At 51.5% G+C, this 26,927-nt stretch overlaps 1 protein-coding gene across 2 annotated transcripts in view; it reads left to right on the forward strand.

The window, feature by feature from the left end:
- NEGR1 (neuronal growth regulator 1) overlaps positions 1 to 26,927 on the forward strand; it is a 193,220-nt gene that overhangs the window by 38,904 nt on the left and 127,389 nt on the right. The window lies entirely within an intron of this gene.

A 26,927-nucleotide genomic window follows, 5' to 3' on the forward strand; every position in this document is an offset into this window, starting at 1 on the left:
CGTTTCTCTGTCACACCAGCCCCACAAAGGAGTTTTTGTGAGCCAGCACAAAGTTTGTTCACAGGGCTGGGACCCGCAGCCAAGCGCTGCGGGGCTCTGAGAGAGCCTGAGGGGCACTCCCTGAAAATTCCATTTCAGCACCCTGGAACAGTGTCCTGAAACAGCACCCTACAAACAGCATCCTAGAAACAACACCCTGAAACAGAACCTTAAAAACAACATTCTGAAACTGCACCCTAAATACAACACCCTGAAACTGCATCCTGAAACAGCACCCCAAAAACAACACCCTGAAACTGCACCCTGAAATTGCACCCTAAAAACAGCATCCTAGAAACAGCACCCTGAAACTGCACCGTGAAACAGATCTTAAAAACAGCATCCTGAAACTGCATCCTGAAACTGCACCCTAAAAACAGCATCCTAAAAACAAAACCCTAAAAACAACACCCTGAAACTGCACCCTGAAACAGCACCCTAAAAACAGCATCCTAGAAACAACACCCTGAAACAGAACCTTAAAAACAGCACACTGAAACTGCATCCTGAAACTGCACCCTAAAAGCAGCATCCTAAAAACAGCACCCTAAAAACAACACCCTGAAACAGAACCTTAAAAACAACACCCTGAAACTGCACCCTAAAAGCAGCACCCTCAAACCAGCGCCCTGTACCTACCCCCAAACCCTGCTGGGTTCCTGAGCTCAGGATGGAGCTCCTGGGGTCTCCAGGACCGGGAATTCTCCCCGGAGCTCTGCAGCAGGGATGAGCATTGAACTTTCCCCGGCTCTGGCTCCTCAGAGAGACAAGAGCAGTTGTTGGTGCTGTGAAGTTGTTTATTGCAGGAATGCATCAGTCTCGAAGGCAAAGAGTTCAGAGTATTAAAGTGTGTTAAAAGTTAAAAGCTAAAAGCTTTCTGGCGTGGAGTCCTGAGCAGAAGCAGCAGCAGCAGCTCCCACACCTTTGTTGTTCTTCTTCTCCTCCTTCTTCTTTTTCTTCTTTTTTTTTCCCACCCCAGTACAGAGGACTTTATTCATAAATCATCCAATTAGCTGAAACCATGATTCTAAACCGTTCTTCCTACACCTATCAGAGCTCAGTTCTAAAGTACAAAAGTGGTGTCAGTCCTTACACATAATTTACACAGAGTTCTGTCTGTTCACATAAATGGTTCTGTCTGTTTTATCTAGAATGTAAGCAATGTTCTGCTGTGCTTTTATTGTGACTGCAGCTAAGTTACTGAACTTCAAACTAGGCTTTGGGGCTACTGAACTTTAAACTAGGCTTTGGGGCTACTGATCTTTAAACTAGGCTTTAGGGTTTTTCACTCTCTTAAGGCACTCAAAGTGTATTCCTACTTAAAGCTAAACTTACACTTCTACTTCATGTCTGCATGGCTTAAATATATTTAATTTCTCTAAAGGCTCTAATTCAACCCAGGAGCAGAGCAGGGACAGGGACAGGGACAGGGACAGGGACAGGGATGGGACAGGGGGTGAATGCTCTGCCCTGGCACAAACTGCAGCTGGTAAATCTGGAAAGCTGCTCCAGGGGCTGGGGGCACACAGGTTGGGCTGAGCTGTGCTAAACCAGGTTAGGCTGGGCTGTGCTAAACCAGGTTAGGATGGGCTGTGCTAAGCCAGGCTGGGCTGTGCTAAGGCAGGCTGGGCTGCACTAAACCAGGCTGAGCTGTGCTAAGGCAGGCTGGGCTGCACTAAACCAGGCTGAGCTGTGCTAAGGCAGGTTGGTTTCTGCTGTGCTAAGGCAGGCTGGGCTGGGCTGTGCTAAACCAGGCTGGGCTGTGCTAAAGCAGGTTGGGCTGGGCTGTGCTAAACCAGGCTGGGCTGTGCTAAAGCAGGTTGGGCTGGGCTGTGCTAAACCAGGCTGGGCTGTGCTAAAGCAGGTTGGGCTGGGCTGTGCTAAACCAGGCTGGGCTGTGCTAAACCAGGCTGGGCTGTGCTAAAGCAGGTTGGGCTGGGCTGTGCTAAGCCAGGCTGGGCTGTGCTAAGGCAGGTTGGGCTGTGTTAAGCCAGGCTGGGCTGTGCTAAGCCAGGTTGGGCTGTGCTAAGGCAGGCTGGGCTGTGCTAAGCCAGGCTGGGCTGTGCTAAGGCAGGTTGGGCTGGGCTGTGCTAAACCAGGCTGGGCTGTGCTGAGCCAGGCTGGGCTGTGCTAAGCCAGGTTGGGCTGTGCTAAGGCAGGCTGGGCTGTGCTAAGGCAGGTTGGGCTGGGCTGTGCTAAACCAGGCTGGGCTGTGCTGAGCCAGGCTGGGCTGTGCTAAACCAGGCTGGGCTGTGCTAAGGCAGGCTGAGCTGGGCTGTGCTAAGGCAGGCTGGGCTGTGCTAAACCAGGCTGGGCTGTGCTGAGCCAGGCTGGGCTGGGCTGTGCTAAGCCAGGTTGGGTTAGGCTGTGTTGAGCCAGGCTGGGCTGGGCTGTGCTAAGCCAGGTTGGGCTGGGCTGTGCTAAGCCAGGCTGGGCTGTGTTGAGCCAGGCTGGGCTGTGCTAAACCAGGCTGGGCTGTGCTAAGGCAGGCTGGGCTGTGCTAAACCAGGCTGGGCTGTGCTAAACCAGGCTGGGCTGTGCTAAACCAGGCTGGGCTGTGCTAAGCCAGGCTGGGCTGTGCTAAGCTCCGTTCCCCAGCTCTGCACACAGCACAGGCACAGCATTGCTGGGATGTTCAATCCCAACCTGGATTTACCTGGAGCTGAGCTGGGGTGGGCTCCTGGCCCTTGGGCACAGGGAGGGGAAGGAGCTGCAGCAAAGGAGGGCAGTGCCATGAGCACAGGGAAATGCCCAGAAAATTCCCATTCCCTGGCTTAGGAGCGAGTGCCACGGAGCTCAGCGGATCCTTGGTTTGCAGAGAGCTGTGAGCACGGATGTGGCTCTGGCAGGGACGAGTGTGAGCTGAATTGGAATTTTCTGGAGCAGCTGAGGCCAGCAGCCTGGGCTGGCACTGAGGCAAGCAGCAGGGCTGGAGGCAGGGCTGCCCTGGGCCATTGGGATTCAGGGCAGGGACAGCAGCAACAGGCTCAGTCCTGCTCCAGAGGAGGAGAGGGGCTGCCACAGCCCTCTCCAAAATGTGCAATGCTTTGTGCTGCAAACAGTGGTTTTTATCCACATTTATAATGGCCATGTGGTTTTTATCCACATTTACAATGGCCATGGAATGCCCAGTTTGTCACCAAATCTCAGTTAATTAATGAGGTTACAACTGATCTGCTCAGAGAGACATTAAAATGGGGGAGACATGGAAGGGAAGAAAAGAAAAGAAAAGAAAAGAAAAGAAAAGAAAAGAAAAGAAAAGAAAAGAAAAGAAAAGAAAAGAAAAGAAAAGAAAAGAAAAGAAAAGAAAAGAAAAGAAAAGAAAAGAAAAGAAAAGAAAAAAGAAAAAGGAATCTGTGGTGCTGTCCTGAGTTCCTGAATAGCCAGGTTAATGCTCAGCTGTGTGGCTGCTCAGGAGCAGCAGTGCCAGCAGAGCTCCAGGCAGGAGGAGCTCCCCAGTCCATCCCAGTTAGAACAGTACTCATACTGGTTTCCTTTTAACTCGGTTTCTCCTCTGGGTGTGCTGCTGCAAAGCAGTTATTTGATTTATCTGTGCCTTTTTGCCATCTGCAAAGCCCAGTGCACAGGCTGGCACGGAAAATCCCAGTGCTTGCCAGCTCCAGGCCTGCAGGAAGGGCTGCTCTGATCCTGTGTGTCCCAGAAACCCTGGGATCCCAGAAATGCAGGGATTCCATAAATCCTGGGATTCCATAAATACAGGGATTCCAGAAATCCTGGGATTCCATAAATCCTGGGATCCCGTAAATCTGGGGATCCCAGAAATCCAGGGATTCCATAAATGCAGGGATCCCATAAATCTGGGGATCCCAGAAATACAGGGATTCCATAAATCCTGGGATTCCATAAATCTGGGGATCCCAGAAATACAGGGATTCCATAAATCCTGGGGTTCCATAAATCCAGGGATCCCATAAATCCTGGGATTCCATAAACCCAGGGATCCCATAAATCTGGGGATCCCAGAAATGCAGGGATTCCATAAATCCTGGGGTTCCATAAATGCAGGGATCCCATAAATCTGGGGATCCCAGAAATCCAGGGATTCCATAAATTCTGGGACCAGAAACCCGGGGATCCCAGAAATCCAGGCATCCCATAAACCCTGGGGTTCCATAAATGCAGGGATCCCAGAAACCCTGGGATTCCATAAATCTGGGATCCCATAAATCCCTGGATCCCATAAATCTGGGGATCCCAGAAATGCAGGGATTCCATAAATTCTGGGATCCCATAAATCTGGGGATAGGAGCAGGTTTGGGGCAGGATTTCAAAGGAGCTGCTGCCTTGGGTGCCTCCTCCTCTTCCTCCTGCCCAGGTCACAGTCAGGAGCAGAGGAAAGGAAGATGAATTTGTCAGACAAATCCCAGTGATTGGGTTCTGTGTTCCCTCACTCACCAGCAGCTCGATGGTCTCGTGCTGTAATTAAGTGCTGCTCTCATCCCTTGGTTCTCCCGAGTGCCCAGGCTGCTCCTGCTACAAAATCTTTGAGACAGAGCTACGAGAAGTGTTAGAATGGGTGCTGACTTCGGCTTGGCTTTTATCTTCTGGCACTTTTGTTTTAATATTTAACCACACTTTAATCTTTAATAGGAGTGGAGCAGTGATTGCAGCTCCTTGTGCAATCTCTGGTGCTGTGCTGGGAGCTGGAGGCGTTGTTGGGGTGGGTGATGATTCTGTTGGGTGGGAAGGGAGCTCAGACCCTGCAGTGCCCTGCAGGGACACTCCCCAGAATGTCACAGGTGTCCCCAGGGTGTCCCCAGGGTGTCCCAGGGTGTCCCAGAGTGTCCCAGGGTGTCCCAGGGTGTCCCACAGTGTCCCCAGAGTGTCCCAGGGTGTCCCAGGATGTCCCAGGGTGTCCCCAGAGTGTTCCAGAGTGTCCCCAGGGTGTCTCAGGGTGTCCCACAGTGTCCCAGAGTGTCCCAGCATGTCCCAGAGTGTCCCCAGGGTGTCCCAGGGTGTCCCCAGAGTGTCCCAGAGTGTCCCAGGGTGTCCCAGGGTGTCCCAGAGTGTCCCCAGAGTGTCCCAGGGTGTCCCAGGATGTCCCAGGGTGTCCCCAGAGTGTCCCAGGGTGTCCCCAGGGTGTCCCAGAGTGTCCCAGGGTGTCCCCAGGGTGTCCCAGAGTGTCCCCAGAGTGTCCCAGGGTGTCCCAGAGTGTCCCAGAGTGTCCCAGGATGTCCCAGAGTGTCCCAGGCTGTCCCAGTGTCCCAGGATGTCTCAGAGTGTCCCAGGGTGTCCCCAGGGTGTCCCAGAGTGTCCCCAGAGTGTCCCAGAATGTCCCAGGGTGTTTCAGGTGCAGTGCTTGGTTGCTGTTCAGAACTTTGCTGTTCACCTTTATCTTAGGTCTTCTAATTTTGGTGTGCTGTTTTTTCTTTTCTTTTTTTTTTTTTTTTTTAAATTCAGTGTAGTTTATATTTTAACAACTTTGAAGGATCTCAGTAAGTTACAGAAAAATTCTTTAAAACTGGCTGGTCCATGCACCTGCTATAAACATTGGTTTAAACTAAGAAATATGCAGAAAACAGCTAAATTAAATACCTGCTCTGCCAGGTTGTGAAAATCGGCACCTCCACGGTTTAGAGCACGTTTCTGTCCCTGCTGTTCTGTGTCTGGGGGGGACAAAAGATTTCCATTCTGGAAATGGCAAAGCCACGAGCCATTTAAATATGATTTACTGGGAGAAACTCCAGGAGTCAGCTCCATCTCACACTTCCAGGCTTATCTCATTTCAAACCTTTTAAACTTATATTCTATTCCCCAGATATGGAAAACAGAACTAATTTCAACTCATTTAAAAGAGTTTAAGCATCTACTTTAATCCCCAGGTGTGGCAAAGAGAGAAAACTATGAACAGTTGTTATTTAAAATGCAATTGAAAATAAAGCAATAATAATAATAATAATAATAATAATAATAATAATAATGCTCAGTCTTTGTAAGGATTATGTGCATAATAGCACAATAAATCTTCAGTTTTAGAGAGTCTGTTCTTTTTTTCTGACAATATTATTGATGCTTTTTTGGAATAACTTATCTTGGACTGACCCAGACAAGTGCAGAGCAGCGCACAGGAGAGCACAGAGAACACACCAGGTAATCCCAGTGGAAATCACAATTTTTGGAGACTCTCCTGCCCTTCAGGCTCAGACCAGCAGTGGCTGCACCCCAGTGTTTGTCTCTGCAGGCTCAAAATCTGAAATGCTTTTCTTCCTTGACTTGTAACAAGCCATTCTCAAATCTCCCTTACAGTCAATTAAATTCATTAATTAAAAGCAGATAAAGATCAGTGGGTAAAGGCTGAGCTAATATATGCCTAATATATTGTTGTATCATGCTTTGTCAAACACTCCAGTAATTGCTCATTTAATTTATTCAGCATTGCTGATTTAAATATCTTTCTGGACGTTTTGGAGTCAGTTGTCATTTCCTTAATGTCTGCTGGGTGCATATCAAAGTGTCACTTTATTATTTCAATACATTATCTGTGACTTGGGTTTCCTTAAACCCCCTGATTGCTGTGACAGTGCTCACAGGAGCACAGGGCTGATCTGGGAATTATTTCAGTCTGGGTGTGAGGGGCAGCTCCTCTTGCCTGGAGCTTTTATTTGTGTCACCTTTGCATGGGTCCCTGTCCTGGGCACTCTCCCTCCTCACACATCCACCAAAAACCCAAAAGACTTCACCTAAAATGTTAAAACAATTATTTTTTGCAGGGAGCAAAAGGAAAAAAGGATTAAATATTTGGGGAAATGGCAATTTCTGAAGGTGCTCAGACAAATTGATGGTGGGAGCTCGGCACAGGAGCTTTGGGACAGGAACCAATCTCAATTCCATGTTCCCTCCTGAGGCTCTCAGAGCAGGATTTGATTACAAACTCCATCAGAGGCTGTGGGAATTGTGTGTGTTGTGAAAAACCAGCTTCAGTTTCCTGCCAGATTTAAAAAGTTTAATAAGACAATCAGAGAATAAAGCCAGAGGTGACAGGGCTGGGTGCACCCAGAGCTCTCCTGGGCTCACAGAACTCTTCAGAAATGCATCAGCCTGTTGTTTATCCATGGCCCTGCAGCATTATCCAAAATCCTCCCCCAAACTCTAAATCAGCTTTTTTGTGGCTCCACCCTGTCACCCCCTCCCTGATCAATAAATCCCTTCCCTGGAGTTCTGGTTGTCTTCACCCAGATGGGATAATCCAGGAATTTCCTGGTTTTCTTTTTGCCATTCTCTGAATTTGTTACAGGAACAAAAGATTTTTACATCACCATGTTATAGTCTTAAAAAAATATATATTTATCACATGACTGTTTCTAAGTTTTATTAATAACAGAACTGAAAGAAACTCTATTCATACAGCAAACTTTCCCAACATTACACATCCAGCATCCATCTGAATATTTGCAAAAAGCCAATAATACAACACAGTACCATATAAAATAGTGTGTGCTGCTGGCAGAGCTGGGAATGGTGATGGGAATAACAAAAATACATTTATCACATGACTGTTTCTAAGCATTGTTAATAACAGAACTGAAAGAAACTCTATTCATTCAGCAAAGTTTTCCAACATTACACATCCAGCATCCATTTGGATATTTGCAAAAAGCCAACAATACAAAAAGTACTTCTAGCAGTGTGTGTGCAGACACAAAGGGATGCACAAATTGCATTTCCTGCCTTCCTGCTCTGTCTCTGCACTGGTTTCAGCCCATGAACTTCCCTGCCTGTCCCAGGAACGAGCATTTGTTCACAAATGTGGGTGGCACAGAAAGGAGAATTAAAAGGATTGACATTAAAAGGACTGACATCCAAAGGAGTCTGTGGTGCTGAGGAATCAGCCCCAGCTCAGGTGACCCCAGGAGAGATGGAAATTTCCTGTGATATATTCAGGTTATGGACAAAGGCAGATCTTTCCCAAATGGGGAAGGTTTTGTGTGAAGCCTTGGAGAGCAGTTCAGAAGGGATTACAAGCGTCTAAAACCAGATTGTGCCACGGTGCTGTGCTTGGACTCCATTAACCTCAGCGATTTTCATTTGTTCTTTGACATTTTCCGGTCACTTCTGAGCTTTTGATTAACAGCTCTGGGCTTTTCAGAGAAGGGAGCAGTGCAAACAGCTCTGGCACTCGGTGGTGAGGGGTTTGATTGGTCCCAGGAGGGCAGAGGGGAATGGGGATCTCACAAAGGAACGAGGGTCCTGCTGGAGCCACCCCAGCACAGAGCTGGGGACACAGCTGGCCCTGCTGTTATAGAGGAGGAGCAAAACTCTCAATATTCAGCACAATTAAATTGTTTTATTTTATACAATGTGAGGGGTCACTGCCCACTCCAGGCTCCTCCAACCTTGGTTTGCAGCTTCTCCCTACAGCATGGTTTCTTGTTGTAATCAATAATTTTGGGGTTTTGCTGTCATAATTTTGCCAGGCAAGCAGTGGTGGTGAATAAACATCTGTAAAGTCCCTGGGAGTCAGTCCCACAGATACCATCTGGTCTGGGCAGATAAAACCAGCAGAAATTGGGAAATTCTGGTTTTTGTGGAGAGGCAGCATTGATAGAACAGAGGCAGGAACCTGAGTTTGCAAAATCCATTGGACTATTGGAAAGTCTGATTTTACAAACTGGTAGCAGATACAAATTATTTAGAGACACAGTATTTATAATGGGGGTTTAAAACAGGATGATTTAATCACATTTTTCCTCCATCAAGGGTCCATGCTTCACTTCAGACTTTTGTATTCTGGTTTATACAAACCCCAATCCTTTTGTGATTAACAGGAATCTTTAATCAATTATCACACTGCCACTGAGCTGTGCTGGGCACAGCAGGCTCTGACTGCCCTTCCCCTGCCAGGGGACAATTGTGACAATTCCTGCTGCCACCAGGGCTGAGTCACCCCCAGAGCTGCCAGAGCTTGTTTTGTCCCCACAGGGATTGACACACTCCCCTTGCACCTCGATTTTGGAGCCTTGGAGGTGGATTTACCCCCAAGGTCACCCTCACCCTGAAGGGTTTGCTCACAGTGTTTTATTTTTCTCCTTTTCCATTGCCTGTCTTCATCTGTTTGCTATTAAGCCCAAGCATGCCCCCTCCACTGCCTCTTTTCCTTTGAAATTGGCAGCAAACTACCACTGGAAAAACAAGAACATTCAGACATCTTCTTGGAAGTGTGAACGCTTTGTTCTCTTGGCTGCAAATACAATATTTGTGTTATTTTTGTTCTAATTCTCACTTCAGTCCTATTAGGGAACAATTTCAGCACATCCACTTCGCAGAGCTGCCAATTTCCGTGGCATTTTAAAGAAACAACAAACAGGTGCAGACCTTGCAGGAATCCCTGCAGTTGGCTCGGTTGGTGCCATGGAGTTCCAGACGTTTTTGGGAGCTGTGCTGGGGCTGCAGAGCCATCCTTCCATCCCTGCTGGGGCTGCAGAGCCATCCTTCCTTCTTTACTGGGGCTGCAGAGCCATCCTTCCATCAGTGCTGGGGCTGCAGAGCCATCCTTCCATCCCTGCTGGGGCTGCAGAGCCATCCTTCCCTCTCTGCTGGGGCTGCAGAGCCATCCTTCCATCCCTGCTGGGGCTGCAGAGCCATCCTTCCTTCTTTGCTGGGGCTGCAGAGCCATCCTTCCCTCTGTGCTGAGGCTGCAGAGCCATCCTTCCTTCTTTACTGGGGCTGCAGAGCCATCCTTCCATCCCTGCTGGGGCTGCAGAGCCATCCTTCCATCCCTGCTGGGGCTGCAGAGCCATCCTTCCATCAGTGCTGGGGCTGCAGAGCCATCCTTCCCTCAGTGCTGGGGCTGCAGAGCCATCCTTCCCTCAGTGCTGGGGCTGCAGAGCCATCCTTCCCTCTGCTGGGGCTGCAGAGCCATCCTTCCATCCCTGCTGGGGCTGCAGAGCCATCCTTCCCTCAGTGCTGGGGCTGCAGAGCCATCCTTCCTTCCGTGCTGGGGCTGCAGAGCCATCCTTCCTTCCGTGCTGGGGCTGCAGAGCCATCCTTCCATCCCTGCTGGGGCTGCAGAGCCATCCTTCCTTCCGTGCTGGGGCTGCAGAGCCATCCTTCCCTCCCTGCTGGGGCTGCAGAGCCATCCTTCCTTCTTTGCTGGGGCTGCAGAGCCATCCTTCCCTCTGTGCTGAGGCTGCAGAGCCATCCTTCCCTCCCTGCTGGGGCTGCAGAGCCATCCTTCCCTCCCTGCTGGGGCTGCAGAGCCATCCTTCCCTCCCTGCTGGGGCTGCAGAGCCATCCTTCCCTCTCTGCTGGGGCTGCAGAGCCATCCTTCCTTCTCTGCTGGGGCTGCAGAGCCATCCTTCCCTCAGTGCTGGGGCTGCAGAGCCATCCTTCCATCCCTGCTGGGGCTGCACAGCCATCCTTCCCTCCGTGCTGGGGCTGCAGAGCCATCCTTCCATCCCTGCTGGGGCTGCAGAGCCATCCTTCCCTCTCTGCTGGGGCTGCAGAGCCATCCTTCCCTCCCTGCTGGGGCTGCAGAGCCATCCTTCCATCCCTGCTGGGGCTGCAGAGCCATCCTTCCATCCCTGCTGGGGCTGCAGAGCCATCCTTCCCTCCCTGCTGGGGCTGCAGAGCCATCCTTCCCTTCCTGCTGGGGCTGCAGAGCCATCCTTCCCTCCGTGCTGGGGCTGCAGAGCCATCCTTTCATCCCTGCTGGGGCTGCAGAGCCATCCTTCCCTCTGCTGGGGCTGCAGAGCCATCCTTCCCTCCCTGCTGGGGCTGCAGAGCCATCCTTCCCTCTCTGCTGGGGCTGCAGAGCCATCCTTCCCTCCCTGCTGGGGCTGCAGAGCCATCCTTCCATCCCTGCTGGGGCTGCAGAGCCATCCTTCCATCCCTGCTGGGGCTGCAGAGCCATCCTTCCCTCCGTGCTGGGGCTGCAGAGCCATCCTTCCCTCTCTGCTGGGGCTGCAGAGCCATCCTTCCATCCCTGCTGGGGCTGCAGAGCCATCCTTCCATCCCTGCTGGGGCTGCAGAGCCATCCTTCCATCCCTGCTGGGGCTGCAGAGCCATCCTTCCCTCAGTGCTGGGGCTGCAGAGCCATCCTTCCCTCAGTGCTGGGGCTGCAGAGCCATCCTTCCCTCCCTGCTGGGGCTGCAGAGCCATCCTTCCCTCCCTGCTGGGGCTGCAGAGCCATCCTTCCCTCTCTGCTGGGGCTGCAGAGCCATCCTTCCCTCTTTACTGGGGCTGCAGAGCCATCCTTCCATCCCTGCTGGGGCTGCAGAGCCATCCTTCCTTCCCTCCCTGCTGGCACTGCTGGGTGTCCCTGTGCTCACACTGGCCCCAGCCTCAGGGATGCTGCTGGAGATTTCCTGGGGATTGTGCTGAGGGACGGGACTGGGGGAGCCCTGGGGTCAAAGTGGGGTTGGGGGATCTGGGGCAGCCCTGAGGGACACTGAGTGACACCTGGTGACACCTGAGTGACACCTGTGTGACCTCTGAGTGACACCTGTGTGACACCTGAGTGACACCTGAGTGACCTCTATGTGACCTCTGTGTGACACCTGGTGACATCTTGTGACCTCTGTGTGACCTCTGAGTGACACCTGTGTGACACCTGGTGACACCTGAGTGACCTCTGTGACACCTGAGTGTCACCTGTGTGACCTCTGTGTGGCCTCTGTGTGACACCTGAGTGACACCTGGTGACACCTGAATGACCTCTGAGTGACACCTGTGTGACAGCTGGTGACACCTGAGTGACCTCTGAGTGACACCTGGTGACATCTGTATGACCTCTGTGTGACACCTGGATGACACCTGGTGACACCTGAGTGACACCTGTGTGACACCTGAGTGACACCTGAGCAACACCTGGTGACACCTGTGTGACCTCTGTGGGACACCTGAGTGACCTCTGTATAACCTCTGTGTGACCTCTGTGTGACCTCTGAGTGTCACCTGTGTGACCTCTGAGTGACACCTGAGTGACCTCTGTGTGACCTCTGAGTGTCACCTGTGTGACCTCTGTGTGACCTCTGAGTGTCACCTGTGTGACCTCTGAGTGACACCTGAGTGACACCTGGTGACACCTGAGTGACCTCTGTGACACCTGAATGACACTTGAGTGACCTCTGTGTGACCTCTGAGTGTCACCTGAGTGACACCTGTGTGACCTCTGAGTGTCACCTGTGTGACCTCTGTGTGACCTCTGAGTGACCTCTGTGTGACCTCTGAGTGCCACCCGTGTGCCACGAAATCTCCCGGAAGAAGGAGAGGTTTAACCAGCTATAAAATCCCGTTTATTTGCCGCGGTTTTCAGTGGAATTGCCTCAGTGGCTTTTCCTCACTATTCCACGGTGCTGAGCGCTGCACTGAGAGTTTCAAATTGATTTTTAAATTAATTAATTTTGATTAACGATCCCTGTGTTGGTGTGTTCCACTGGAACAAGGAGCTCGTGGGGTGACTGGGGGGACATTCTGGGGCCACCAAAGCCACTCCTGGGTCTGGCACTGCAGAGCACACACGTGTCCCCGTGTCCCAAAGCCTGGCACCGGGTCCCTTTGGGGTCCTGGCCTGTCCCAGGAGTGTCAGTGCCACCCTCCAGGAGCCTCAGGGACCCTGGGGCAGATAAAGCTCGAGACTAAACCCTGGTGGGGAGGGGATGTTCCACAGCTCACCTGGGTTATTCCAGGGACCCTCCCAGCTTTGGGTGCCACATTCCTGCTCCTGGAGAATATTTCAGCTTTTATTTGCTGCCCAAAGCTTCTGCTCATGATCTGCAGAGACTTCTGCCATTTTTTGGGAATGTTTTTCTAATTTCTGATTTCTGTTTGCTAATTCCTCCCTACCTGAGTGGTCACTAATGCTGTGCCAGGTCAAATTGCACCGAGGTAATTCCCACAGCTGATGATAACTCATCTCAGACCTTGGGAACGAGCCTGTCAGCCCCCAGGCTCTGAGGCTCAGGGGCTGGGATCTGTGCATTTGGAATCAAAGCTTTGCACTGCTAGAAATGTCATTCCAATCTCCTCTTTTTTGATATTTTCTTTAGGAAAGAATTCCATTCAAACAGAAATGTTCCAGAGAACAAGAATGAAATGTCATCCTTTATACCTGTTAAAACCCTACATTGTGAGCTTGTAATACAGGCAGTGCAAACCTTCAGAGCCAGAGAGTGGCTGCACATCAGGGCTGTGCCTGGAACGTTGGATTTTGTGTCCCCAAATGTCACCCTTTGTGCACTCGGGCCGGGCTGAGGCAGGAAATGTGAAAGGGCTGAATTAAAATTTCATTTGATGTTCCTGGTAATTACAGCCAGGATTAATTCCTTCAGTGTGAGAGCAGATCCTGGGCGTTGTGGGCACTGTAAATTATTGATTTGTGAGTGCAGGAGGAGCGGGGCTGGGCCGGGCAGGGAGGGCTGAGCAGAGAGAGCTCCAGTCCCAGCAGGACAATCCCAGACTGGGCTGGGCTGGGAGGGACCTCAGAGCCACCCGGAGCCACCCTGCCATGGCAGGGACACCTCCCACTGCCCCAGGGTGACCCAGGGTGTCCCAGGGTGACCCAGGGTGACCCAGAGTGTCTCAGCATGTCCCCAGGGTGTCCCAGGGTGTCCCAGGTGTCCCAGGGTGACCCAGAGTATCTCAGCATGTCCCCAGGGTGTCCCAGGGTGACCCAGGGTGTCCCCAGAGTGTCCCCAGGGTGTCCCAGGTGTCCCAGGGTGACCCAGAGTGTCTCAGCATGTCCCCAGAGTGTCCCAGGGTGTCCCAGGGTGTCTCAGGGTGACCCAGGGTGTCTCAGGGTGACCCAGGGTGTCCCAGGTGTCCCAGAGTGTCCCCAGAGTGTCCCAGGGTGTCCCAGGGTGTCCCAGAGTGTCCCAGGGTGTCCCCAGGGTGTCCCAGGGTGACCCAGAGTGACCCAGAGTGTCCCAGGGTGACCCAGGGTGTCCCAGGGTGTCCCAGGGTGTTCCAGGGTGACCCAGAGTGTCTCAGCATGTCCCCAGGGTGTCCCAGGGTGTCCCAGAGTGTCCCAGAGTGTCCCAGAGTGACTCAGGGTGACCCAGAGTGACCCAGAGTGTCCCAGGCTGTCCCAGAGTGTCCCCAGAGTGTCCCAGGGTGTCCCAGGGTGTCCCAGCATGTCCCCAGGGTGTCCCAGAGTGTCCCAGGGTAACCCAGGGTGTCCCCAGAGTGTCCCAGGGTAACCCAGGGTGTCCCCAGAGTGTCCCAGAGTGTCCCAGGATGTCCCAGGCTGTCCCAGGCTGTCCCAGGGTGTCCCAGCATGTCCCCAGAGTGTCCCAGCCCCAGTGTCCAACCCGCCAGGGATGGAACAGCCGCCCTGCTCTGGGAATTCCAGCCCAGCTCTCACACCCTGCCAGGGAGGGATTTGTCCCCAGTCCCTGAAGAGCTCTGCTGCACTTTGGGGACATTTCCACTCCTCCTGTCCCTGCAGGGGTCCCGTCCCAGAGCTGTCCCCATCAGAGGAGCCTCGAGCCTGGACACTCCTCCAGCCCCTGGAGCTGCAGGGACAGGGATGGGGACAGGGACAGGGACAGGGACAGGGACAGGGACAGGGACAGGGACAGGGACAGGGACAGGGATGGGACAGGGACAGGGACAGGGACAGGGACAGGGATGGGGACAGGGACAGGGACAGAGATGGGACAGGGACAGGGAATGGGACAGGGAACGGGGACAGGGATGGAGATGGGGACAGGTACAGGGACAGCACAGGGACAGCACAGGGACAGCACAGGGACAGCTCAGGGACAGCACAGGGACAGCAGTGCAGCTCCTGGGACAGAGCTGTCCCCAGAGTCCCCTCCCCGGGTCCCTGCAGGGCTCTGGGCTCGTTCCCAGCCCCAGCAGAGCCTCGCTGTGCCCCTGAGCTCTCCTGCTCCCGTCCCAGCCCTTCTGGGAGCTCCTTGGAACAAGCAAAGGTGGAATATGAGACTCAGCCATTACAAGGGAAATTTCAATTTTGCCAGAGCTGGAAAGCCGCATTAAGCTGTAATTAAAAAGTTATTGGAAACCTCCACGAGGCTCCAATTCCATGTAATGACTGCAGCTCTCTGTCCATCACCAGCACAGCGTCCCAGAGCCCCCTCAGGGGCACAAACCTGCAGTTTGCCTCTTCACATGCTGCTCTAATTGTCATTCGCTCATATTCATCCCAGAAGTGGAAACTCTACAACACTGGAATATTTCTATTTTATTCTGCTTCAAACCAGATGACCCAACTTGTGCAGGCCTGCAAATTAATTTTTTAAAAAAGCAATTATGCTGTTGAAGCCAAAAATGAAACCCACACTTGCTGAGTATAAACCCAAATACACAGAATTTAGTGGGAGCATTTTTTATTTATTTATTCCTAATCAGCAGTGATGGTAGAAAAAAACAAAATGCCAAAACCTTTTACATGGCAGATCCATGAAAAGCTTTACAAAATTAAGTTATATCTGTATACAATATAAAATCAATGGAACTGTTTAGAAAATCAGAGGTAGCATTGTGAGAACAAAATCCTAATCAAAAGAAAAGCTTTAGTTTTGTTTCAATTAGAGAATACAGCTGGTGGGCTGGTGTTTGCATTTGTATTTTGATGCATTTCAGAGCATTTTCCTGGCATGGCTTTCCAAGGCACAGAACTGGGGATGGATTGGAGCTTGGAGAGGGTGGGAGGGCAGAGCGTGGGATGTGCTGCTGGAGGCAGGCTGGGGCTTTGCCAGGAGCAGTGCTTTGGATTCCACATCTTTGTCCAGCTCAGCACGTCTCAGAGCCAGCTCCTCCTGCTGGAACTCATCAATTTGGGCAGAAGCACCCAAATGTGGAAGGGTTTGGATGGAAAATGCTCCCAGGCAGGGAGGGCTGGGGGTGCAGCTTTGCCTGCCCTGCTTTGTTTTCAGAGGGTTCCTGTGGAGGGTTTGCATCCAGCTCTGCTCCCCTGGCCACAGCAGGGTCAGGAGTCCAGCACCAGCACTCTGCTGTTTTACTGCTTTATAAATTCTGAATTATGAGGAGAACACTTGTGAATTCAGCACCGTTCTTTAAACGTGGCAGAGCAGCCCAAGCTGTAATTTCCCCCCAGGTAAACACATCAGCACAGTATCAGTGTGCAGAGTTTGGGCTGGGATCTCTCACTGCCACCAGGAAGGGTTTAAAACTCTCCAAAATTCACTTCCCTCCCCTCTCCTTTCTCTAATGAGGAGTACAAAGAGCATTTATTGTGACCACATCAAAATACCGATAGGCAGCCCCAGGTTATGCTTCCCACTGGAATAAAGATGGAAATGTGTTCCTGTCAGAGTGCAGTGCTGGGAGGGACGTTCCTGTGGCCAGGGTGAGCTGCAGGGAGCTCTGCTCCTCCTGCCAGGAGGGACCAGGGGCTTCAGCCTGTCCTTTAACAGGACAACAAACAGGAGAGGGGGAACAGCCCCTGGCCTGGGGTCTGGGAATTCCTTCTGGGTTCTGGGAATTCCTTCTGGGTTCTGGGAATTCCTTCTGGGTTCTGGGGAATTCCTTCTGGGTTCTGGGAATTCCTTCTGGGTTCTGGGAATTCCTTCTGTGTTCTGGGAATTCCTTCTGTGTTCTGGGAATTCTGCCTGGGTTCTGGGAATTCCTTCTGGGTTCTGGGGAATTCTGCCTGGGAAGGGCTGTGAGCCCTGGCACGGCTGCCCAGGGCAGGGCTGGGTCCCCATCCCTGCAGGGATGTCAATCCCTGTGCAGGTGGCACTTGGGGACACGGGGCAGTGTGGCCTTGGCAGGGCTGGGGGACTCCAGGGGCTCAGTGGGGTTTTCCAGCCCGAGCCACTCTGGGATTCTGGCACCCAGGTGGAGTTTTTACCACACACCAAGGGTCTCATCTTCCCCCAAGTGCTGCTGTTGTCCAGGCTGGCATTCCCAGTGCTCTTTGGGAGTGTTCACTGTTCATTTATTCGCACTGAGGGTTCATTTATAACCATGGCTCGTTTGGAACCAGGCTTTGTTTAGAGCCAGGATTTGTTTAGAACCAGGATTTGTTTAGAACCAGGATTTGTTTAGAGCCAGGGTTTGTTTAGAACCAGGATTTGTTTAGAACCAGGATTTGTTTAGAGCCAGGGTTTGTTTAGAACCAGGATTTGTTTAGAGCCAGGGTTTGTTTAGAACCAGGATTTGTTTAGAGCCAGGGTTTGTTTAGAGCCACTTTGGTGTCCACTGAGGGTTTCCTTTCCCTTTGTGGTGACACCTGGCTGTCTTGGGGAGCTCCAGACATCTCCATCCATTCCCATCCCATTCCCAGCCATTTCCAGCAGTTCCCATCCATCCCCACCCATCCCCACCCATCCCACCCATCCCCATCCATCCCCACCCATCCCCATCCATCCCCACCCATCCCCATCCATCCCACCCATCCCCACCCATTCCCACCCATCCCCATCCATCCCATCCATCCCCACCCATCCCCAACCATTTCCCAGGTACCCACGGCAGGATCGAGGTGCTGCTGCTGCTGCTGGGGTTTGTCAGTTGTCTCCCATCCGTGGCTTTGTGTTTAATAGGCTTTGATGGACTTTTCTGCCATTAATTTGTCTAATTGCCTTTCAAATCCATTTGTGCGTCTGGCTCCCACGTAATGAGCTCCACACTTTCATTATGCACTATGTGAAAAATTACTGGCTTTTCTTTGTTTTGCACCCACTCTCTAATTATTTTCTGACAACTCTTTGTTCTTGCGTTTGGAGAAACAACAAATAATTGTTGGCCACTTCACACTTTTGCTGCCGTCGTGGTTTTCTCTCCTCCCCGAGCTGAGCTGGGTTTAGAATTCCTTTGATCAGAACCTCAGTCTGTCCTTCCCTGAAGCTGAGTTCTGTGCTCTGCATGGATGGGCAGTGGGCTGGAGCTGGCAGCGCTGTCCCTGTGTCCCCTCCTGCTCCTGGAGGCTGCAGCCAGAGCCCCTGGAGCTGTGAGGGGTGTGCAGGCTCCTTTATCCCAGTTTTATCTCTCCCATGGGCTGGGACCTGCCTCAGCTTCACAGCACAGCCAGAGGTGACAGCCTGGAGGGCAAAGGGTTAACTGGGCTCGCTGCTGTTCCTGAGCAGGCAACTGTAAATAACACGTTTATGAAAGCTGGCTGTAAATAATGCAAATATCTCATTAAATGTTCCCAGGCAGGCAGCAAGGCCTGGGCTCACCTCGGAGAGAAGGGAGGCTGAGTCAGAGGGTAATTGTGTTTGCACCCCAGGGTGATGAAATTCCCCTGCCAGGGCGATGAAATTCCCCTGCCAGGGCAGCTGCAGCTCAGGGGATGCAGGAGCTCAGGGGATGCTGGAGCTCAGGGGATGCTCAGCTCGGGGGATGCTCAGCTCAGGGGATGTTCAGCTCAGGGGATGCTCAGCTCAGGGGATGCTCAGCTCAGGAGATGCTCAGCTCAGGGGATGCTCAGCTCAGGGGATGCTCAGCTCAGGAGATGCTCAGCTCAGGGGATGCTGGAGCTCAGGGGATGCTCAGCTCAGGGTGTGCTCAGCTCAGGGGATGCTGGAGCTCAGGGGATGCTCAGCTCAGGGGATGCTCAGCTCAGGGTGTGCTCAGCTCAGGGGATGCTCAGCTCAGGGGATGCTCAGCTCAGGGGATGCTGGAGCTCAGGGGATGCTCAGCTCAGGGGATGCTCAGCTCAGGAGATGCTGGAGCTCAGGGGATGCTCAGCTCAGGGGATGCTGGAGCTCAGGGGATGCTCAGCTCAGGGGATGCAGGAGCTCAGGGGATGCTGGAGCTCAGGGGATGCTCAGCTCAGAGGATGCTGGAGCTCAGGGGATGCTCAGCTCAGGGGATGCTGGAGCTCAGGGGATGCTCAGCTCAGGGGATGCTCAGCTCAGGTGATGCTCAGCTCAGGGGATGCAGGAGCTCTGGGGGATGCTCAGCTCAGGGGATGCTCAGCTCAGGGGATGCTGGAGCTCAGGGGATGCTCAGCTCAGGGGATGCTCAGCTCAGGGTGTGCTCAGCTCAGGGGATGCTCAGCTCAGGGGATGCTCAGCTCAGGGGATGCTCAGCTCTGGGGATGCTCAGCTCAGGGGATGCTCAGCTCAGGGGATGCTCAGCTCAGGGGATGCTCAGCTCAGGGGATGCTCAGCTCAGGGGATGCTGGAGCTCAGGGGATGCTCAGCTCAGGGGATGCTCAGTTCAGGGGATGCTGGAGCTCAGGGGATGCTGGAGCTCAGGGGATGCTCAGTTCAGGGGATGCTGGAGCTCAGGGGATGCTCAGCTCAGGGGATGCTGGAGCTCAGGGGATGCTGGAGCTCAGGGGATGCTCAGCTCAGGGGATGCTCAGCTCAGGGGATGCTGGAGCTCAGGGGATGCTGGAGTTCAGGGGATGCTGAAGCTCAGGGGATGCTGGAGCTCAGGGGATGCTCAGCTCAGGGGATGCTCAGCTCAGGGGATGCTCAGCTCTGGAGAGGCTGCAGCCTGGACTCACCTGCTCATTCCTCAGCCTAGGTTAGAGCCTGGAACCCCCTGCTGCTCCAGACTGCTCCCCCTGCTCCTGGGGAGCCCAGAACCAGTAACAGATAGATAAACCATAAAGATAATTAGTGCAGCAAACCAGTAATAAATAGATAAACCAGTAAAGATAATTAGTGCAGCAAACCAGTAACAGAAAAATAAAACCAGTAAAGATAATTAGTGCAGCAAACCCGGTTCTAGACCCTAATCAACATCAGGACCTTTCCACCCTGCCCCTGCAGAGGGATGGGGTTTCCTCCTGCACTGCTCCTAATCTGGGCTTTAATCCTCAGCCAGGGTTTGATCCTGTGGAGGTTAGAGCCTGAAATGTGGCAGTGCTGCAGCTTTCAGAGCCCAGACAAGCTCTGTAACCATGGTTTCCTTCCCGTGCTGCTCCACAGGAGCAGGGCTGGCTGTGTGTGCCAGGAGCTGGGACAAGGCTGGGCCTGAGTTTATCTGCAAACCCGGCTTAAAGACCTGGGCAGGTCAGGCTCAGCTCCCAGGACATTCCTGCAGAGGTTCTGACCCCAAAGTTTGGGTCACTGTGGTCACTGTGGTCACTCAGGGTTTGGAATTCAGGCTCAGCTCTCAGGACAGCCCTGCAGAGGTTCTGACCCAAACTCTGTGGTCACTGTGGTCACTGTGGTCACTGTGGTCACTGTGGTCACTCAGGGTGTGGGGTTTAGGGTCAGCTCTCAGGACACTCCTGCAGAGGTTCTGACCCAAAGTCTGTGGTCACTGTGGTCACTGTGGTCACTGTGGTCACTCAGGGTGTGGGGTTTAGGCTCAGCTCCCAGGACACTCCTGCAGAGGTTCTGACCCAAAGTCTGTGGTCACTGTGGTCACTGTGGTCACTGTGGTCACTGTGGTCACTCAGGGTGTGGGGTTTAGGCTCAGCTCTCAGGACAGCCCTGCAGAGGTTCTGACCCAAAGTCTGTGGTCACTGTGGTCACTGTGGTCACTGTGGTCACTCAAGTTTTGGGGTTTAGGCTCAGCTCCCAGGACAGCCCTGCAGAGATTCTAACCCCAATGTCCGTGGTCACTGTGGTCACTGTGGTCACTCAGGGTTTGGGGTTCAGGCTCAGCTCTCAGGACAGCCCTGCAGAGGTTCTGATCCCGATGTCTGTGGTCACTGTGGTCACTGTGGTCACTCAGGGTTTGGGGTTCAGGCTCAGCTCCCAGGACAGCCCTGCAGAGGTTCTGACCCAAAGTCTGTGGTCACTGTGGTCACTGTGGTCACTCAGGGTTTGGGGTTCAGGCTCAGCTCCCAGGACAGCCCTGCAGAGGTTCTGACCCAAAGTCTGTGGTCACTGTGGTCACTGTGGTCACTGTGGTCACTCAGGGTTTGGGGTTCAGGCTCAGCTCCCAGGACAGCCCTGCAGAGGTTCTGACCCAAAGTCTGTGGTCACTGTGGTCACTGTGGTCACTCAGGGTTTGGGGTTCAGGCTCAGCTCCCAGGACAGCCCTGCAGAGGTTCTGACCCAAAGTCTGTGGTCACTGTGGTCACTGTGGTCACTCAGGGTGTGGGGTTTAGGGTCAGGTCCCAGGACACTCCTGCAGAGGTTCTGACCCCAAAGTCTGGGTCACCCCCTCAGGGGCCATGGCTGAGGGGACCCAGGGGACATTTGGGGCTCAGTTTGGTCACCATGGGCTGGGGGCTGTGCAGGGCCAGGGCTTGGCCCCACCATCCCTGTGGGTGCCTTCAGGATATTCCATAATTCTTCCTAATCCAATCAAGTTATTTGCATAACTACCTCATTTCCAGTGTTCTATTTGCATTAGAATAAGAGAATAAATATGCATAAATAAAAGTTATGTTCAAATAAAAGGAAGCCAGCAACAATTCCTTCCCAGCGTTCCAAACCAATTAAAAAGTTAGACACATGTATGGCTGCTTTTCCATACAAGAACTGTCTAAAATACCCTCAAAATCTATTTAAATTCTGGCTTGTGTATTACATTAGTTCATTATAAAGCCTTTTAGTTAATTCACTTTATCCTTAAAGGCTTAAAATTCTAATTAAATTTTATATCACACCCCACATTCATTAATATATTCCTTTAAAAGCGTTTATAATTCATTGTCTTTATCACTTTTACAATTAAAAATGTTACTCTAGTTTTGATCTCAGCAGCAGCTGCCTCTACAAGCAGAGCTAAAAACACACACAGGGACCCTGTCCCGAGGTTTGTGTTTGCTCCAGGTGTGCCAGTGCTGCTGCAGGGCTGCCAGAGGCTCAGCAGGGACATTCTGGGATTTTCCCAGCTCACAGATGCTCTGCAGGATCATTTCCCAGCTCTGCTCTGTCCTGGCCGCTGGAAGGAAGCTCTGCCCTGTCTGGGATGGCTCCACAGCTGCTGGGGCCCTGGCCACGGCTCCGTTTGCATTATTAATGTGTTTTTAACAAACGATCTATAAGGAGCAAGCTGTGACTATTGAGCACAATTAGCACTCAAATGAGAGTTGGAATATTGCAGCATCTGCTGCTCTTGCCAGTGGCCAACTCACAGCCTCCCACCAAGGCAAATCTGTGCAGCAACAGCACTGCTGAGTGCAGAGATTGGGGTAAAACTAAATCTGTGCAGCAACAGCACTGCTGAGTGCAGAACTGGGGGTAAAATAAAATCTGTGCAGCAACCAGCGCTGCTGAGTGCAGAATTGGGGGTTAAAATAAAATCTGTGCAGCAACCAGCACTGCTGAGTGCAGAATTCAGGGGTAAAATAAAATCTGTGCAGCAACCAGCGCTGCTGAGTGCAGAATTCAGGGGTAAAATAAAATCTGTGCAGCAACCAGCGCTGCTGAGTGCAGAATTGGGGGTAAAATAAAATCTGTGCAGCAACAGCACTGCTGAGTGCAGAAATTGGGGGTAAAATAAAATCTGTGCAGCAACCAGCACTGCTGAGTGCAGAATTCAGGGGTAAAATAAAATCTGTGCAGCAACAGCACTGCTGAGTGCAGAATTCAGGGGTAAAATAAAATCTGTGCAGCAACAGCACTGCTGAGTGCAGAAATTGGGGGTAAAACAAAATCTGTGCAGCAACCAGCACTGCTGAGTGCAGAATTCAGGGGTAAAATAAAATGTGTGCAGCAACCAGCACTGCTGAGTGCAGAAATTGGGGTAAAATTAAATCTGTGCAGCAACAGCACTGCTGAGTGCAGAATTCAGGGGTAAAATAAAATCTGTGCAGCAACAGCACTGCTGAGTGCAGAATTGGGGGGTTAAAATAAAATCTGTGCAGCAACAGCACTGCTGAGTGCAGAATTGGGGGGTTAAAATAAAATCTGTGCAGCAACCAGCACTGCTGAGTGCAGAAATTGGGGTAAAACTAAATCTGTGCAGCAACCAGCGCTGCTGAGTGCAGAATTCAGGGGTAAAATAAAATCTGTGCAGCAACCAGCACTGCTGAGTGCAGAATTCAGGGGCAGAGAAAGGAAGGATGAGCAAATCTTCTGTTGGGTTTAGAAAGAAATCCCAGAATTTCTGGGTAAATTTAAATACAGAAAGCTCTGGGGTCAGATAAATTTACTCTGGGTTTAATTCTGAAATCCAGAAGCACAGTCAAGGCTGGGACATTTGTGTGGAGCTGGGTTCCCCATCCTCATCCTCCCAAATCCATGTGGAGCTGGGTTCCCAATCCTCATCCTCCCTAAATTCTTGTGTGGGGCTGGGTTCCTCATTCCCCATCCTCCCAGGATCTGTGAGCATTTCCAGCTCTGAAAGTTCCTAGGTTTCTGCTACTGCCACCAAATTTTGGATTTCTCTGAGCATCTCCAGCTCTGAAAGCTCCTCAGTTTCTGCCACTGCTACCAAATTTTGGATTTCTCTGAGCATCTCCAGCTCTGAAAGCTCCTGGGTTTCTGCCATTGACACCAAATTTTGGATTTCTCTGAGTATTCCAGCTCTGAAAGCTCCTGGTGCTCTGCCACTGCCACCAAATTTTGGATTTCTCTGAGTATTCCAGCTCTGAGACCTCCTGGGTTTCTGCTACTGCCACCAAATTTTGGATTTCTCTGAGTATTCCAGCTCTGAGAGCTCCTGGGTTTCTGCCATTGACACCAAATTTTGGATTTCTCTGAGCATCTCCAGCTCTGAAAGCTCCTGGGTTTCTGCTACTGCCACCAAATTTTGGATTTCTCTGAGTATTCCAGCTCTGAGAGCTCCTGGGTTTCTGCTACTGCCACCAAATTTTGGATTTCTCTGAGTATTCCAGCTCTGAGACCTCCTGGGTTTCTGCCATGGACACCAAAATTTGGATTTCTCTGAGCCACCAGAGCTTCCCAGGCTCTTTGCTCGCACAGATCTGCCCAGGGCACTCCTCCCCTGCCGCAGCCTGGGATGGGATTTGTCAAACCCCAGAACCCCAGACTGGTTTGGGTCGTTGAGCCCCAAATCCCCTCCCACTGCCCCAGGCTGCTGCAGCCCCAATGTCCAGCCTGGCCCGGACAGTGCCAGGGCTCCAGGCATTAATCACACTAATTACACTAATTACAGTTCCTCACCTGTTCTGCAGGAGCCTCCCGAGCCCACCTGGAGCTCCTGGTGCAGGTGCTGCTCCCACCCTGCCCTGAGTCACTGCGGAGCCTCGGGGCTGTTCTTGGCTTTCATTTTCTCCCAGATTTTGTTTGGGTTTGTTGTTGGTTTCAGCTGTCATCAACCCCTCAGTTGTATAACCCTTTTCCCAGGCTTTTTTGTCATTTTCTCCTCTGCTGCATTAAGATGCAATTATGTACTTCAGCTAATTGGCAGTTACTTAGTGTCAAAATGCATAATGTGTCTGAAATGTCCTCGCCTGCTCCGGCAGGATCCTGCGAGCAGGAACAAACACGAGCTGTTACTCTTGTCAAGAATTTACCTGAAAAGGACATTTTTTGTTGGGTTTTTGGTTTTTTTTTTTTTTTTTTTTTTTTCCCTTGCTCCATCACATTTTTGGGCGCAGTGTTGCGATTGTAGGCGTTTAAACCGTATCAACTTTCTATTTACAAATTATTACTTCTTGAGGGAGTTTTTTTTGTGCGGGATTTATTTACTCAGAATTATAAATTCACATTCGGGTTGGCACGGACTTGGGGCTGATAAATCTGGAAACGTTTTCACAGGCTAATGTAACTGGACAGCAGCAAGTGCCAGAAAGCATTAGGAAAATGGAAATCTGTTCACAGCTGAATTTACCCTTTTAGAGACACTGAATGCATTTGAATATTTTATCTCAGACATGTGTGAGGTACTTAGGAAAAGGTTTAAATTTTAAAAATGGCATAATTAATGGCAGAGCTAATAATGGCACACCTGGCTGAGGTGTGTGTGCTTCTAAAAAAGGAATTTTCCTCTGTGCACGTTGGCAGGCTGCCGGCTCGTTCCTTCAGAGCTCTCAAGTCACACCATCTTTGGCACATGACAATTATTTTTAAAAGAAAATTAGAAAGATCCAGAGTCTTCCTTCAGGTGAGGGAACACTGGAGGAGCAGTTTGAGCCTGGGCAAGGCAGTGGGGCATTTATTGTGCTCCTGGGCTCGGTTTCTCTGAAGAAGAAAGAGTCTCCCAGAGAAAATGTGTTTAATTCTGTGGCTTGATAAAGAATTACTGGAAATCTTCAGAATCTGGCGTTCCACAGCTTTTTGCATCTGAACTGGCAGTTCACAAAAAGTTTAACAGCGACCTCCCCAAAAGCAGAGCCCAAAGGGAAAGCACAGGGAGCACACACAGCCTGGGCTGATTTTCCCTGCCCAAAAAACCAGAAAATCTCTTTTTTTCCCTCCTGCCTGCTTTGCTCTCCCATTAAACTTGTTTGTCTCTGTGCAGCCTGGCTGGTGTGTGGCTGCTGGGGTGTTTCACTTCATCTGCTTCCAGTACAAAAATATTGATGTTTACAGAGCTTGTTGTTCCAATCGATCCTGCAGGAGCAGAGCAGGGCTGGGGAGAGGGAAAAGGGAAATGGGAAAAGGGAGAGGGAGAAAAGCCTGGATCTGGGAATGGGAAATGGGAAAAGGGAGCAAAGCCTGGCTCAGGGAATAGGAAAAGGGAGCAAAGCCCGGCTCAGGGAAATGGGAAAAGGGAAAAAAGGAGTAAAGCCTGGCTCAGGGAGATGGGAAAAGGAGTAAATCCTGGCTCAGGGAAATGGGAAAAGGGAAAAGGGAGCAAAGCCTGGCTCAGGGAGATGGGAAAAGGAGTAAATCCTGGCTCAGGGAAATAGGAAAAGGGAGCAAAGCCTGTCTCAGGGAAATGGGAAAAGGGAAAAAGGAGCAAAGCCTGGCTTTGGGAATGGGAAAATGGAAAAAGGAGCAAAGCCTGGCTCAGGGAAATGGGAAAAGGGAGCAAAGCCTGAATCTGGGAAAGGGGAAAAGGGAAAAGGGAGCAAAACCTGGCTCAGGGAATAGGAAAAGGGAAAAAGGAGCAAAGCCTGGCTCAGGGAATAGGAAAAGGGAAAAAGGAGCAAAACCTGGCTCAGGGAATGGGAAAAGGGAGCAAAGCCTGGCTCAGGGAATGGGAAAAGGGAAAAGGGAGCAAAGCCTGGCTCAGGGAATGGGAAAAGGGAGCAAAGCCTGGCTCAGGGAATGGGAAAAGGGAACAAAACCTGGCTCTGAGAATAGGAAATGGGAGCAACAGAACGGAAGACTGGGAGTTCCATGGACACCAGTTCACCCATTCCTTGCCCAGGTGGGAGAAGGTTAATTGCTGAGGAAATGTGCTTTTACTGCTCATGTCAGGGTTTAAAGGGGCAGGAGAGCCCGGCCTCTGAGCAAATCCTTCATAATTACCAGTTCCACAATTCCTGCGTGTGAAATTCAGCCTCCATCACTTGCTGAGTGAGTCCAGATCCCCCCACTGGAAGCTGCCTTAGGAAAGCTTGAACCAAGACAGTTTTATTCTTAATTTTCCTGAAACATCTCTTTTCAGGGCTAGGAGCTTCCTGCTCATCCAAGTTACCTGGTGAAAATGAGATGAAAGCTCTCCAGCCACACCTTGTGATGCAAATATGATTTGTACAGAGCCATTCCCTTGGGAACCAAGTCCTTAAAGCCTTCATAAAGTCCCAGAAACTTCCTCAGCCTTTGGCTTTTCCAGCCCTGCTGTGGCAGGGACGAGGGGGTTAGAAACTGGATTTTTTAGGAATTGTTAGGATTTTTTAGGATTTGTTAGCAGAGGGGAGGGGTGAGAGCAGGGTCTGGAGAGCTGCAGGAAGCTCCAGCTGCATCAGGGGATGCCAGGGAGGGACAGGACAGGAGGGTGAGCAGCACTGGGGGTTGAGAAAAGGGATGTGACAGTGACAGTGACAGGGATTGAAATAAGGATTCCCAGAGTGGCACTCCTGGAGCGCAGAATTTAAATCTCAATTCTAAATTCTGAATTCTGAATGTCCTTTGAGTGAAAGGAAGACGCAGACTGTGGTTGAGCACTGTAAAATCCTGCAGAGGTTTGGAAATTGCTTCTCTGATGTCTCTGTTTTCCCCTCCCTGTCC

Source organism: Catharus ustulatus, chromosome 9 (genome assembly GCF_009819885.2).
Source record: "Catharus ustulatus isolate bCatUst1 chromosome 9, bCatUst1.pri.v2, whole genome shotgun sequence".
Classification (NCBI taxonomy): Eukaryota; Metazoa; Chordata; class Aves; order Passeriformes; family Turdidae; genus Catharus; species Catharus ustulatus.